This window comes from Trifolium pratense, linkage group LG5, assembly GCF_020283565.1.
Source record: "Trifolium pratense cultivar HEN17-A07 linkage group LG5, ARS_RC_1.1, whole genome shotgun sequence".
NCBI lineage: Eukaryota > Viridiplantae > Streptophyta > Magnoliopsida > Fabales > Fabaceae > Trifolium > Trifolium pratense.
This window is the reverse complement of record NC_060063.1, coordinates 39,502,504-39,514,887: the sequence shown is the minus strand read 5'-3', so window position 1 is coordinate 39,514,887 and position 12,384 is coordinate 39,502,504. Positions and strand designations below refer to the sequence as shown.

General features: G+C 37.8%; 1 long non-coding RNA gene across 4 annotated transcripts; it reads left to right on the top strand.

The window, feature by feature from the left end:
• The first annotated feature begins 4,380 nt into the window (after positions 1–4,380).
• Positions 4,381–7,584, top strand: LOC123885726. Of its 4 annotated transcripts, none has more exons than XR_006801227.1 (5): positions 4,381–5,031; positions 5,297–5,433; positions 6,451–6,560; positions 6,909–6,985; positions 7,074–7,584. It is a non-coding gene; the product is annotated as an uncharacterized LOC123885726 (long non-coding RNA). The 4 variants fall into 4 exon arrangements; XR_006801228.1 differs by having other exon boundaries at positions 4,600–5,031; positions 5,297–6,560; positions 7,074–7,157; positions 7,289–7,584; XR_006801225.1 differs by having other exon boundaries at positions 5,297–6,560.
• The last annotated feature ends 4,800 nt before the right edge of the window (positions 7,585–12,384 follow it).

The window sequence follows — 12,384 nt, the reverse complement described above, 5'->3', positions numbered from 1 at the left end:
CTGTAAGAAGTGAGAGGGTGATATGATTGTTTTAGTATTTTTCTTACTTTTGTTTTGAAGCAGAGTTTGAAAGTTGGTGGTGAGACAGACACAGCTTAATGTTAAGAAGTCTCACATCGGTTGTGAGATGACATGAATATGTGTTTATATAGTAGAAGTAATCTTCATCTTACAAGCCGATTTTATAAGGATGAGTTAGGTCCAATACTTAATTTAAGAGTTATGTTAGGGTTTTAAATGGAGTATATCTCCAAGCTCTCTCCTTCTTTATGGAGCATATCGTTGTAGCGGAGGAGGTGATAAACATGTTCAAGTTAGTAAGAGAATGAGGGATTTGGATTTCCTATTGTAGCTACTACTTCTTCCACGTAGTTATACACAGTTTTCAATCTCATCAATTCATTTTCCATCGGTGATCTATAAGAGCATCCACAATGGAGCACTCCATTTTTGAGTACTTAAATGGTCCCACATAGACACATCATCAATTTATTATTTTTTTAATAATAGTACCTAATAGGTACTCAACCTCTCTAATGGAGCATTTCTTAAAAAGTTCTAAAATTGGTCCCATCAATAACTCCACATCATTAAAATTTGAAATTTAATTTAAAATAATATTGCCAAATTAAATTTTTTTGAATATATTAAATAAAGTGGGTCCCATAAAAAGAAGAGAGAGAGAGTTCTTATATTAGAAGTGGTACCTATTAGGTACTAAAATGTTTTTTTTAGAAACAGCATATATTATTAAAACCCCATGAGTATAAGATATACATTAGGAGAAAAAAGCAGGAGAAAAAAGCAGGAGAAAAACCTGCAGAAGCAAAACTCATAAGGAGTTTCCAACAAAGAAAAAGGCAAGCAGCTAAAATTGCTAAACCTTAGCGTGCTAACACAGCACAGAACAAAAAACCAGCAAAACAAAACAAACAGAATCAACACCACTCTCCACACCAAAAACCGACGAATCACCTCCGAAAACAGTACCGCGGCAGCTGCAGCCACTCATACAACAAGCACGGAGAGATCTTCAAACGGTGAACACTCCACCTCCACGTCATCACCTTAATATCTTCCACAATTTCTTTAGGATCTTTTAAGACATTCTTAAAAATCCTAGCATTCCTAGCTTTCCATAGAAACCAAAGCGTTGAATGCCATATAAGCAAACATCCCTTGCGCTCCATGTTATTCGACGACAATCCATAAAACCAAAGAAAGAGAAAGAACAAATTAGGAGGAATAATAATATCAAAGTTCAGCCATTTACAAACCTCCCTCCACACAGTTTGAGCAAAATCACAGTGTAACAACAAATGAATCCCGGACTCTGGTTTCGCCGCACACCATACACAATCTTGATTTCCCGAATCCAACACCACTCCTCTTCGATAAAGATTTATCTTTGAAGGGAGTCTATCATAGAGCAGCTGCCACGAGAAGGCAATGATCTTAGAAGGCGCCGGGCTCGACCAAATCTTATCAAAAACTGAAGCACCCATAGCCGAAACAGGATTGGTAATCTGCAAATCCTCAGCCAGTCGAACGTACGCAGAGCTCACCGAAAAATTTCCGTCATCCTCCAAAATCCACATCCACTGATCCTCACAATTTCGAAGTCTGACCTCCATAATTAGCGCCTCCAACTGTCCAAGAAGCTCCTCTTCCCATTGGAACAAGCCACGCCGCCAAACCAGACTCGACCGATCGAAAGACTCCCTCACCACTTCACTGATACAAATATCTTTTTGTTCAGAGAGTGAGTACAGTCTAGGAAATTTATCCATCAACGCCGAACCACCAATCCAGTTTTGCAACCAGAAATTAGTGTTTAAACCATTCCCTATTCGCCTTTCCACCGCCTCCAATAACCAGTTCTCAGAGATCACTGCACCATCCAGCCCTCTAAGATCTTTCCACCAGGTTGACGAATTAGAAGGAAAAATACAGCCCGACCAATCAATAGAAAGAGAGATTTGAGTTCCATATCTCGCTGTCACTACTTCTCTCCACAAACTACCTTCACTTTGTAAAATACGCCACCTCCATTTTGCTAGCAAACTCAGATTCATTATTCTAACATCTTTCACCCCCAGACCACCTTCACATTTCTTTAAGCAAACCACATCCCACTTTACCCAACTAATCTTCTTTCCCCCACGGGCTCCTCCCCATAAAAACTCTCTTTGAATGCTAATCATCTTCTTCCAAACTTGGATCGGCATCTTCATAAAGGACATATAAAAGGTAGGAATAGAATTTAGAACTGAATTAAGTAACACAATTCTACCCCCAAAACTAATAAACTTATTTCTCCAAGAATTCAACTTTCTCCGGATATGCTCCAAAAGAGGTTCCCATGTAGCTAAACGACGAGGATTTGCCCCAACCGGAAGCCCAAGGTACTTAAACGGCACCGCCCCACGCTTGCAATTAAGGAACGTACACCCCATAGCCAAAAACTCATCTGACACATTCACCCCCAAAAGACAACTTTTCCAAAAATTAATTTTGAGACCCGACACCATTTCAAAACCACGGAGAATAGCCTTAAGAGTCCACAAATTTTGCAACGACGCTTCTCCTATGCACAAAGTGTCGTCCGCATATTGCAAATGAGAAATCATCAAATCATTTCTTCCCATCTTGAACCCCTTGAACAAATTTAACTCCACCGCCTTCCGCATCACCCCCCCTAAACCCTCCACAACAAGTAAGAATAAGAACGGCGCTAAAGGATCCCCTTGTTTGAGACCTCTATGAATATCTATTTCTCTCGTTGGCGAACCATTCACAAGAATAGACATGCTCCCTGCAAACACACAAGCCCGCATCCAATCAATCCATTTATCACAAAAACCAAATCTCCGTAACATATAATCGAGGAAGCCCCAATCCACCGAGTCATATGCCTTTTCAAAGTCCACTTTAAACACCAACACCTCCTTCCCCGTCTTTTTCGCCACATCCAACACCTCATTAATAACCACCACCCCGTCCACCAAGTTACGACCTTTAATAAACGCCGATTGCGTAGAGTTAATGAGAGAATTCATAACTTTACCCAATCTCGTCGCTAACACTTTCGCCACTAGTTTATACAAACAGCCCAATAAGGATATAGGACGATAATCCGGCAAACCAAACGGGGAGCTCACCTTCGGAATTAAAGCCACAAAGTAGGATAAAAAACTCTTTGGCAGAGTCGCATTACCGTGAAATTGATCGAACATAATCCGAATTTCTCCTTTCAAAGTTGCCCAACAATTCTTTAAGAACGCAAAATTGAACCCGTCCGGGCCTGGACTCTTATTCCCATCACTTAGCTTGACCACTTCAGAGATTTCATCTTCCGAGAAAGGCTTAACCAACACAGAATTTGCATCAACCGATAGAGAAGGAAACATCACACCATTAAGCCGCGGTCTCCGCAAAAGAGTAGAGGAGAAATGAGTCTCAAAATAGTTAGCCACTGCATCTCGAATTAGAGCCGGAGACTCTAACCAAATGTCTCCCACTTGTAAAGCTACCAGAGAATTTAAATTTCCACGAAAAGCAACACAGCGATGGAAAAATTTAGAATTAGCATCACCTTGACGGAGCCACTTTGATCTGGAGGTTTGAAATATCGCCATATCTTTAGCACGCAGTCTTTTCCACAGATCCTGGAACAACACCTTGCGCAATATAACCTCCTGATCCGACAGCCCCACTAATTCACTTCTGACATCAAGGTCTTTAATGTCCTCAATTAACACCGCTATTCTATCATCCCCACCCCCATACTCCTCTTTATGCCACACCTTCAAATGAAGTTTTAAGCTCTTCAATTTTTCTTTTAAAATAACCCCCATCCAACCAACACCGTTCAGCCCTCGCCACACCTCTTCCACCATCTTCGGAAAATCTTTATGCTCCAACCACACATTGTTAAAGCGAAAAGGTTTAGGACCCCAATCATACCCATTCCGTTTTAGTAATAACGGACAATGGTCTGACACATCGCGAGGTAGCACCCAAACAGAACTCTGCCCCCAACAACCAAGCCAATCATCGGACACCAGAACACGATCAATTCGGCTCATCGCCCTCCCACTCGGGTGGAACCAAGTAAAACGACGGCCTAATAACGGTAAATCAACCAGCCCCATACCCTCCACAAAACCCACAAAATCTCTCATGTCAGCCGTGAAATTGACTTCTTGAGAGACTCCTCGCCTCTCCTCCCCGCTGGCCACCGAGTTAAAGTCACCAAGGATGCACCAATTCCCATCTCCAAACCCCCGTTTCGACATTAGTAACAGCTCCCACAACCTCCTTTTAGCCATCGAATCGCATTTTGCATATACATTAACCACAAAACACACTTTCTTCGACACCCCCCATTCAATACAAACTCCTACAAACCCTTCTCCAATAAAGGTAAATCTCAAGGACGAATTTGACTTCCTCCAAATCGAAAGGATCCCACCACTACTCCCTTCCGATGGGAGAACAGCCCAAAGACAATCCTGAGAACCCCAAAGACCAACACAAAGCTTCTCATCCACATTCTCCAATTTTGTTTCTTGAATAGCCATAAAATCAATTTGACACTACAAAAAAAACTATAATTTGTGACGGATTGTCCACGACTGTTCCCTCAACCGTCGCCGCTATTTTCAATTTTTGAGGATTACGGCCGTTCATTCTAAACGGTCGCCGCTTATATCCTATCCGCGTAATATTCACTCGCATTCCCTCCTTTTTTTTACAGAACCCGTTATTTTTTTTCACAAGTCGAAGCTTCAGATTCAGTATCTCAGATTCTTCGTTCGTTCAATCTTCGTTTGTTCTTTTAACACAAGCTTCAATTTTCGTTTAGATTCAATCTTCTTCTTCACTCTAAGCTGTTTAATCTTGGTCTTCACCCTAAGATTCAGATTCAAACCCGTTCTTCAACCTAAGCTTCAGATTCAAACTAGTTTGTTCAATGTAAGCTTCAGATTCTCCTCAAATTCTTCAATTAACCTTCAAAATCACCTTCAGGTTCAGTTTCTCACTTCGTTATTGTTGAATTTTGTATTTATTGTTCCAATATTTTCATCATATGGTAGATTAATAAATTGGTAATTAAGTTTTGATTTGAGTTTGAAGAATTAGGTATTTGAAATTTATAAGAATTAGGTATTTGAAATTTATTTATTGGTTTGTTGTATGTTTTGATTGAGTATGAAGAGTTATGTAATTGACATTTATAAGAATTAGGTATTTGAAATTTTTTCATTTTTTTCCTTTCTGAAACTGATTATAGGTCTGAGAAGCTTATTATAGTCTTGGATCAATATTAGTCCATTCAAGGTAGCAATGAAGAAAAACTTGGTACAGAAAATGCAATGTGGTGAAGAAGAAGATGTTGTTAACCAAGTCTGTTAATGACACACTTGAAAGGTAAATCTGTCTATTTTTTAGAAATTGCCAATTTCTCCCTTCATTACAAGAAAATTTCATTTAGCTACTGATAAATTTAGTAGATACTCAAATGCAATTAACTATCTATTAGCAAGGATATATCTTCACTTGAAAGGTAGTGCAAAAATGTTGTGTCAATGAGAACTAAGGTGGGTGCAAAATTTTTATTTTAGTGTAGGAAATTTTATAGAACAGTTTGTCATGTTTACTTTTCTCTAAACTTATTGCATACTTCCTCTGCTTTGGAGAAGTTATAGAACAATTGTATATGTTGTTGAGTTTTCTAGATGAATCTGTGTAGATTCATAAGAGAGCTTTTTAAAGTGTAAAGAATTCTGAATCGAAACAATTCAGATATTTGGTATGAGAGGATGCATTATAGAAGCAATTCACCACTTTCACTTTTATTTCCTTTAGCTAACATCCATATTAAAATAGTTCCAGCATTCAAAGCTCATTGCAACTTTTATATATTCCATATTTCCTAACCAGGGTCTGCATAATAGTCCTTCTTCATATCTTATATTATTGATAGTATATGGCTATCATGTACATGACATGTGTGCCTTATGATATACATTGTAGAATTTGATATAGGCTTTAGTGTCCCTTTTGCGAACACTCAAAGATGAGGAACATTATAGGGAGTTATTTATACACGTAGTTTTCTCATATTTTGTGCAATTTAATGTAGATTTGTTTTAATGCAACTGAATGTATATGCTTACTTCTTAGTTATGTGAGATTTATCAATGATTGTATAGCCTTTTTAATTCTCTACTGTTATCACTACTGTTATGCTCTTGTATTTGTGAGGCCTCGGTTTTATTTGGTTTGTAGCTTTTTTAGTCTATTGGTGCAGGTTGTAAATTTTGTTCATTTCTTTTATCCAAATAATCATATTGACTCCATGGTAATAGATGTAAGATTAACACTAATATAATTCTATTGTTCTCTCTCACTCTCTTCCACTGCGGTTTGTTTGATATTAAATAGGTTGACTAGAGATGTTTAGAGGCGAAACAAGGGGAGATTTTAACAAATCTTGGAAGTGGTGAATACTTCTCTTACTCTTCATTGTGATATATATTGCCATGTAAACATGGGTATGTTAATTTATGGCCGTTGTTTTGTTGCTTATATAAAGATTCTACTTCTTCATTCTGATGTTTTGGTATATATTGTAATACTTCTAATTCAACTCTAGAGGATTGGACAATGGGTGCATTAATGTGGATAACCAATTAAGTTTATCATGATAGGAACAAAGTGGGTACTAAATACTTTCCACTGATGGCATATGCTTTTACCTGCAATGTTTGTGTAGCAATTAGTTTGCTACTGTATTTTTTTAGTTTGCTGAGATAAATTTGTATGTTTGGAATTGTTTATGTGGATAATTTGGCTAATTTTCTGGGTGGTATGTAACTGGTTTGTGGATTGTTTGGACCTAGGTCGAGCAACTGCACAAAATATATAAGTTATGTGGCTCTCCATCAGAGGAATATTGGAAGAAATATAAATTCTGAAGGTAATGGAAGGATATACGACACACATCCAAGTTTTAAATATTTTTCTAATGTTTTAATTTGCCAATCATTTCTTCTTCTATTTTATAGGTGAAGAGTGTGCTTGACCCTTGTGAGGATGACAATGAGGGAATCCAAAGTTTTCATCAGGATCTAAAGTTTTCTTCTAATTCAGTACAGACAACACAATTACTATGCTATAACCATTTGATTCAAAAAAAACTATGCTATAACCATATATGTCAAAATAGTTAATGAACTCTATTGCCATTCAAAAAAAAGTTAATGAACTCTATTTATTTCAGAAAATACCCAGGACCCAATTGAAGATGAGCAACAATTGGTCCGGTTTAAGGAATCGCTAAACTGTTGTCACCTTGATACCATTGATCTTACTGATGTTCTATCAAACTTTCCATACATCTCAGTGGTACCTACTTTAATGTGATGCTATGTTTCAATTATCATGTTCAATGTGCTGCCTGCAATTTTCATCCATTTCCATACTCTTTGGATTGTTTCCATTTATATTTAATTAGACATTTGTGTTGAACTTTGGTTGTATAATTTATTCATTTTTTATGGAACTTTGGTTGTATAATTTTAATTAGTGTGTTTAAGCACTATTTTAATTAAAATTATGCTTTTGTTGATGATTAATGTATTGGATTTTTATCAATTAATTTAGTAGTTGTCAAGTATGAAAGAAGATCAATTAAAACAGGAAATGCTATAAGCTAACCAAAAAATACCACAATTTTTTTTTTCAAAAAAAAAAAGGGATTGCGACGGTTTAAACCGTCGCAAAATGGTGAAATACATCCCTTTGTATTTTTATTTCCCGACGGTTTAAATGATTCCGCGACGGTTTATAACGGACGCTAAACCGATTGCGACGGTCTGTGTGGCAGTTCATATAACCGTCGCTATATAGTACTGACGACGCCAGGATCTGCGACCCCTATACAACCGTCGCTATATGCTGTTGCGACGGTTTAGAACCGCCGCTACACCACTACAAAACCGTCGCTAATAGCCAAATTTCTTGTAGTGTGATTTTGGAAAATCAAATCTCTCACCTTTCTCTTCTTCACACTCCCCCCCAACCCTCTCACATTCAATGAAGCAACTATCATTTATCCCCATCTACTATCTCCCTCTCCACCTTCTGTGCTCTATCTCTTATCTCATCTTCTACCATTTTATCACACACCACTGTATCTTCCATGTCAAAAGAGAACCCAACTGTTTTCTGAATACCCAACAATTTTGAAGCTTCCTTTTGTAACAACCTGCCCCCATTCTCCATTGGGTCAATTGAATCTTGAACTTGAGAAACATCTTCCCCCAACAACAACTCAACACCCGAAGAGCAAGAAACAGGTGCTCTAGCCACAGGTTCGACCTCTGTGTCGCTCCCCGCCGTCGACCGCCCTTCCTCTTCCCCATTCGCACATAATTGATCATCATCTACCTCCACCGAAGGTTTATCGAGACCCTTCTCCGCTCCTTTTCGCCCTTTCTTCTTTCTAGAACCCAACTTTCTTTCCTTCATCACCTCTGCTAATTGAAGACATTTGTGAGTACCTACTTGAGAATGCAAAATTTTGTTCTTAGATTTGGTTTTCTGAATGTATGGAAAAGGAGTTATATCTTGTCTTTCAATGGAGATTTCCACACTTTCAGAAATAGAAGACACCACCACCTGTTTACACTTTGAATTTTTTAACCCACTTGAAACCCCCTCTACAAAAACACCACCTGGGCCACAAAAAGTGTTTATTTTAGAAGGCCCAACAAATTCCTCTTCAGGACAAAAAATAGTTGTGACCCGCTCCACCTCTTTGACAATATCCTGCTCCATGGATACTACTAACGGGTCAGAGAAAGTCCTGCTCAATCCACCTTTCTCTCTATTCTTTCCACCCTCCAAGTCAACACAGCTTAAGGCCCCTCTCTTGCCACCTGGCGCAGCATTAAATGAAGTAAGGGAGGCTTCTCCACGCGTGTCTCTATCTTCATTGGACTCTACCCCCATCTGCTCCACTTTATCAAAAACCTGCTGACAACCTTCCCCATTGCAAATATCCATACCTTTACCCTGCAGACCACTCTCCCTAGTTGTACTTGTTTCCTTAAACAAAGCACAAACAAAATCTGTCTGCTTACCACCTCCATGTCCCTTTTCCTCATCACAATACAAAACAACTTTTGCACCCTGACACATCACATCACTAGCAGATGGTTGACTTTTGCGGTCACCATCCACCCCCCCTCCAACGTCCCCCACATCACCGGAGGAGCAGTCGCTACCGACGTTTACCACCATAGCTTTCACAGGATCAGCCACCGAATCAACAAAGCTCTGTTCTTCAACCACTTCTCTTCCCTCTCTTAGCCAGTCCAAAGCCATGGTTTTTTCTTCCACCACCCACACCTTAAAAATTCTTCCCATTGCACTAACAGGAACCAAAGACTCTATCAAACCTCTACATGGTGTAGATAATTTAATCCGAGCCACATCCAATCTCGCCCTACTCGCAGTAGCCTCGTCAAAATCCAAGAAATCTCCAAAACGAGCCCCCACTTTCTTAAAGAAACTTTCACCCCACACATGTAATGGAACACCCAAAATCTTCACCCATACTTCTCTTCTATCATTGAACACCACCGGTGTCCAAGGCTTCACCTCCTTGAAGTAATAAGCAAGCCAGTCTTCCTTAGCTTTCACCATAGTTTCCAACTCTCCTTTCTTTGGACTATACAAAAGGACCAACTTACCTCCCATAAAAGTTACAGAGATATGTTGACGTCCCTCCATATACAAGGTCGTACGGATACGAGAAACATCCACCTCCAAAGCTAAGATTCCAACAAAACTAAGCTGCAGCTCACCAAGCATTAACTTATCCACCTCCACCTGCAAGACTGTTTCTTCCAACGCCACACCTTCAACTGCCTTTTTTCCCCCAATCAGCGCCTCCCTACAAGACCCTCCCTTCTCAACGTAGCTCTCGACACCTCTCTCCTGTCTAATCACCGCCGGAGGCGCAGCACGAGGTGGCTGCTCGTTACGATCGAAACGGGCCCTGTTCACACGAAGCTTGAACTTACCACTCCAAACGTCTTCCAACCTTTCAGAGAGTGCATCAACATCTTTGACACCTTTGAACTTAACAAAGGCAAACTTCTTCCCCCATTTATCCACTTTATTTGGAATATAGACATCACCCAAACTCCCAAACCTTGCGAAAATCTTCCATAAATCACCGATGTTGAGATCTTCGGGGAAGTTAGTAACATAAAAAGAGGTTGCTACTTTGTCGATATTGTGAACGTAGCCACTCCTTGCCTTGTTAGGACCATGATTCCCACCCTCTCCTTCTCTCTCTTCTCTCTCTTTCATGTATTAGGTACTAAAATGTGTTGTGCTCCAATGGTAGTACCTAATAAATACCATGAGTACCTAATAGGTACTACACCATTGAACATGGTCTAACAGTTACTACATTAGCACAATAACTATGTGAAATCTAAACTACTGATGAGGTGTAAGAGTAGAAAATTGTGTATCTTTTATTGGGTGTTGAGTAATGAGTACCCTCGAGGACTTGATTCACATATCATAATGAGATTTACCTCGGTAAACTTGAGAACTTAGGAGGGTGTATTGGATTGAGATTTCATGGGATTTTAAAAGACTTTTTTATGACAAAAAAATCTTGAGGTATTCAATCAAGACTTTTACAAAAGTTAAATAAATCTTGTGGTATTCAATTAAGACAAACATGATTTTTTTTTCAGGGCAATAAAATCCGTTGGTATTCAATTCAGATTTGGTACTACTTTTAAAATGTCTACTGGTATTCAAAAGTCTACCGATTTTGATGGATTCTTCTATGGAATGGATTTTGAGAGACTTTTTAGTTGAAAATACACTTGATAGACTTTTTCAACAATCTCACAAAAAGCCTTGAGACTTTTTTGAAATCTCCAAGACTTTTTATTTTCATCATCACTGTATCAAATTTTTTTTTCTTTATTTTTTCATAGTTCATCATCACTGCACTCCTTCTTCTTTTCTTTGTTCACTTGTTCAAGAATCTCACCAAAAGACTTGAGACTTTTTCAAACTCTCCAAGATTTTTTACTTTCATCATCATTATATCAGTTCTTCTTCTTCTTCTTCTTCTTCTTCTTCTTCTTCTTCTTCTATCAAATATGTTTTTTTGCAAAAAAATATTTTAACAAATTCTACATCTTTTTTACAAACTTTTGATTCAATACAACTTTTTACGGCAAATTTTTTTTCGTTACCTTCATCTGCTTCTTTTCCCATCAATGGTGATAATGGTTTTTATTTGTGATTAGAAACATATACGTGAAAAAAATGTAAGGCTTTTTTTTTGTTTAAAAATTTGGATTCCCAAAAAAATATAATTTCTTTTATTAAAATTTATTGATTCTTTTAAAATTTGCCTAATATACAAAAGTTTCTTAATATATAAAGTATTATGAAATCTTGATTGTAAAAAGTTTTTTGAAAAAAATCTCTCAAAATCCATTCAAATCATGTGTTAAAAATCTTGATTGTAAAAAAGTCTCTGTAAAAAAGTCTTTAAAATCTCACAAAATCAATATAGTCCAACAAAATCTCATAAAATCATCAAGACTTTTTTTGCCAAAATTGTCTCATGAAATCTCAATCCAATACACCCCCCTTAACTTACACTGAGTATTTTTTATTCTACCTACCAAAGCATTGTGAGTGTTCATACTTTGCCTCTTTAGACCTTCTTCAACTAGAAGCATTGTTGAGGATCAAGTTGTTTACCGATTTTTCCAAACCTTTTTATTACCAAATGTGTTGCCACATCTAGTTTGGTACAAAGTCAAACTAGAAGTTTTACCCTCATGAGGTGCAAATTACAAATATATCCTATCATTCTAATTAATTGTTTAAACCACCTTGATTCATCTACATAAATGGTCTACTAACTCTCAACTAAGAGTAAGTCAAAAAAAAAAAAACTCTCAACTAAGAGGATTTCTCTCCTTCAAGTAACATTGTAGAAAGTCACATTAGAAAAACAACTAGAAAGATAAGAAAATGTAATTCACAAGTTAATTTTAAGATGGACAAAAAAGTTAGCCTAAAAAAAAAAAGAACTCTTTGCGTGAGAGGATATACATGTCAAGCTAGGAAAGATAATGCCACAATTTAGGAAAGCACTAAAAGAATGCTCATTTCCTTCCACATTTTTCTCTTTTCTTTTCCCATTGGACTCTCTCATGCCAAGACATTCATCCATCATGATCATCTCCTCAATTTCTAAGTCCATATAATCATGACATAAAATATCAACCTCACATACCTAAAAAAAAATGCTAGCCAAAACAA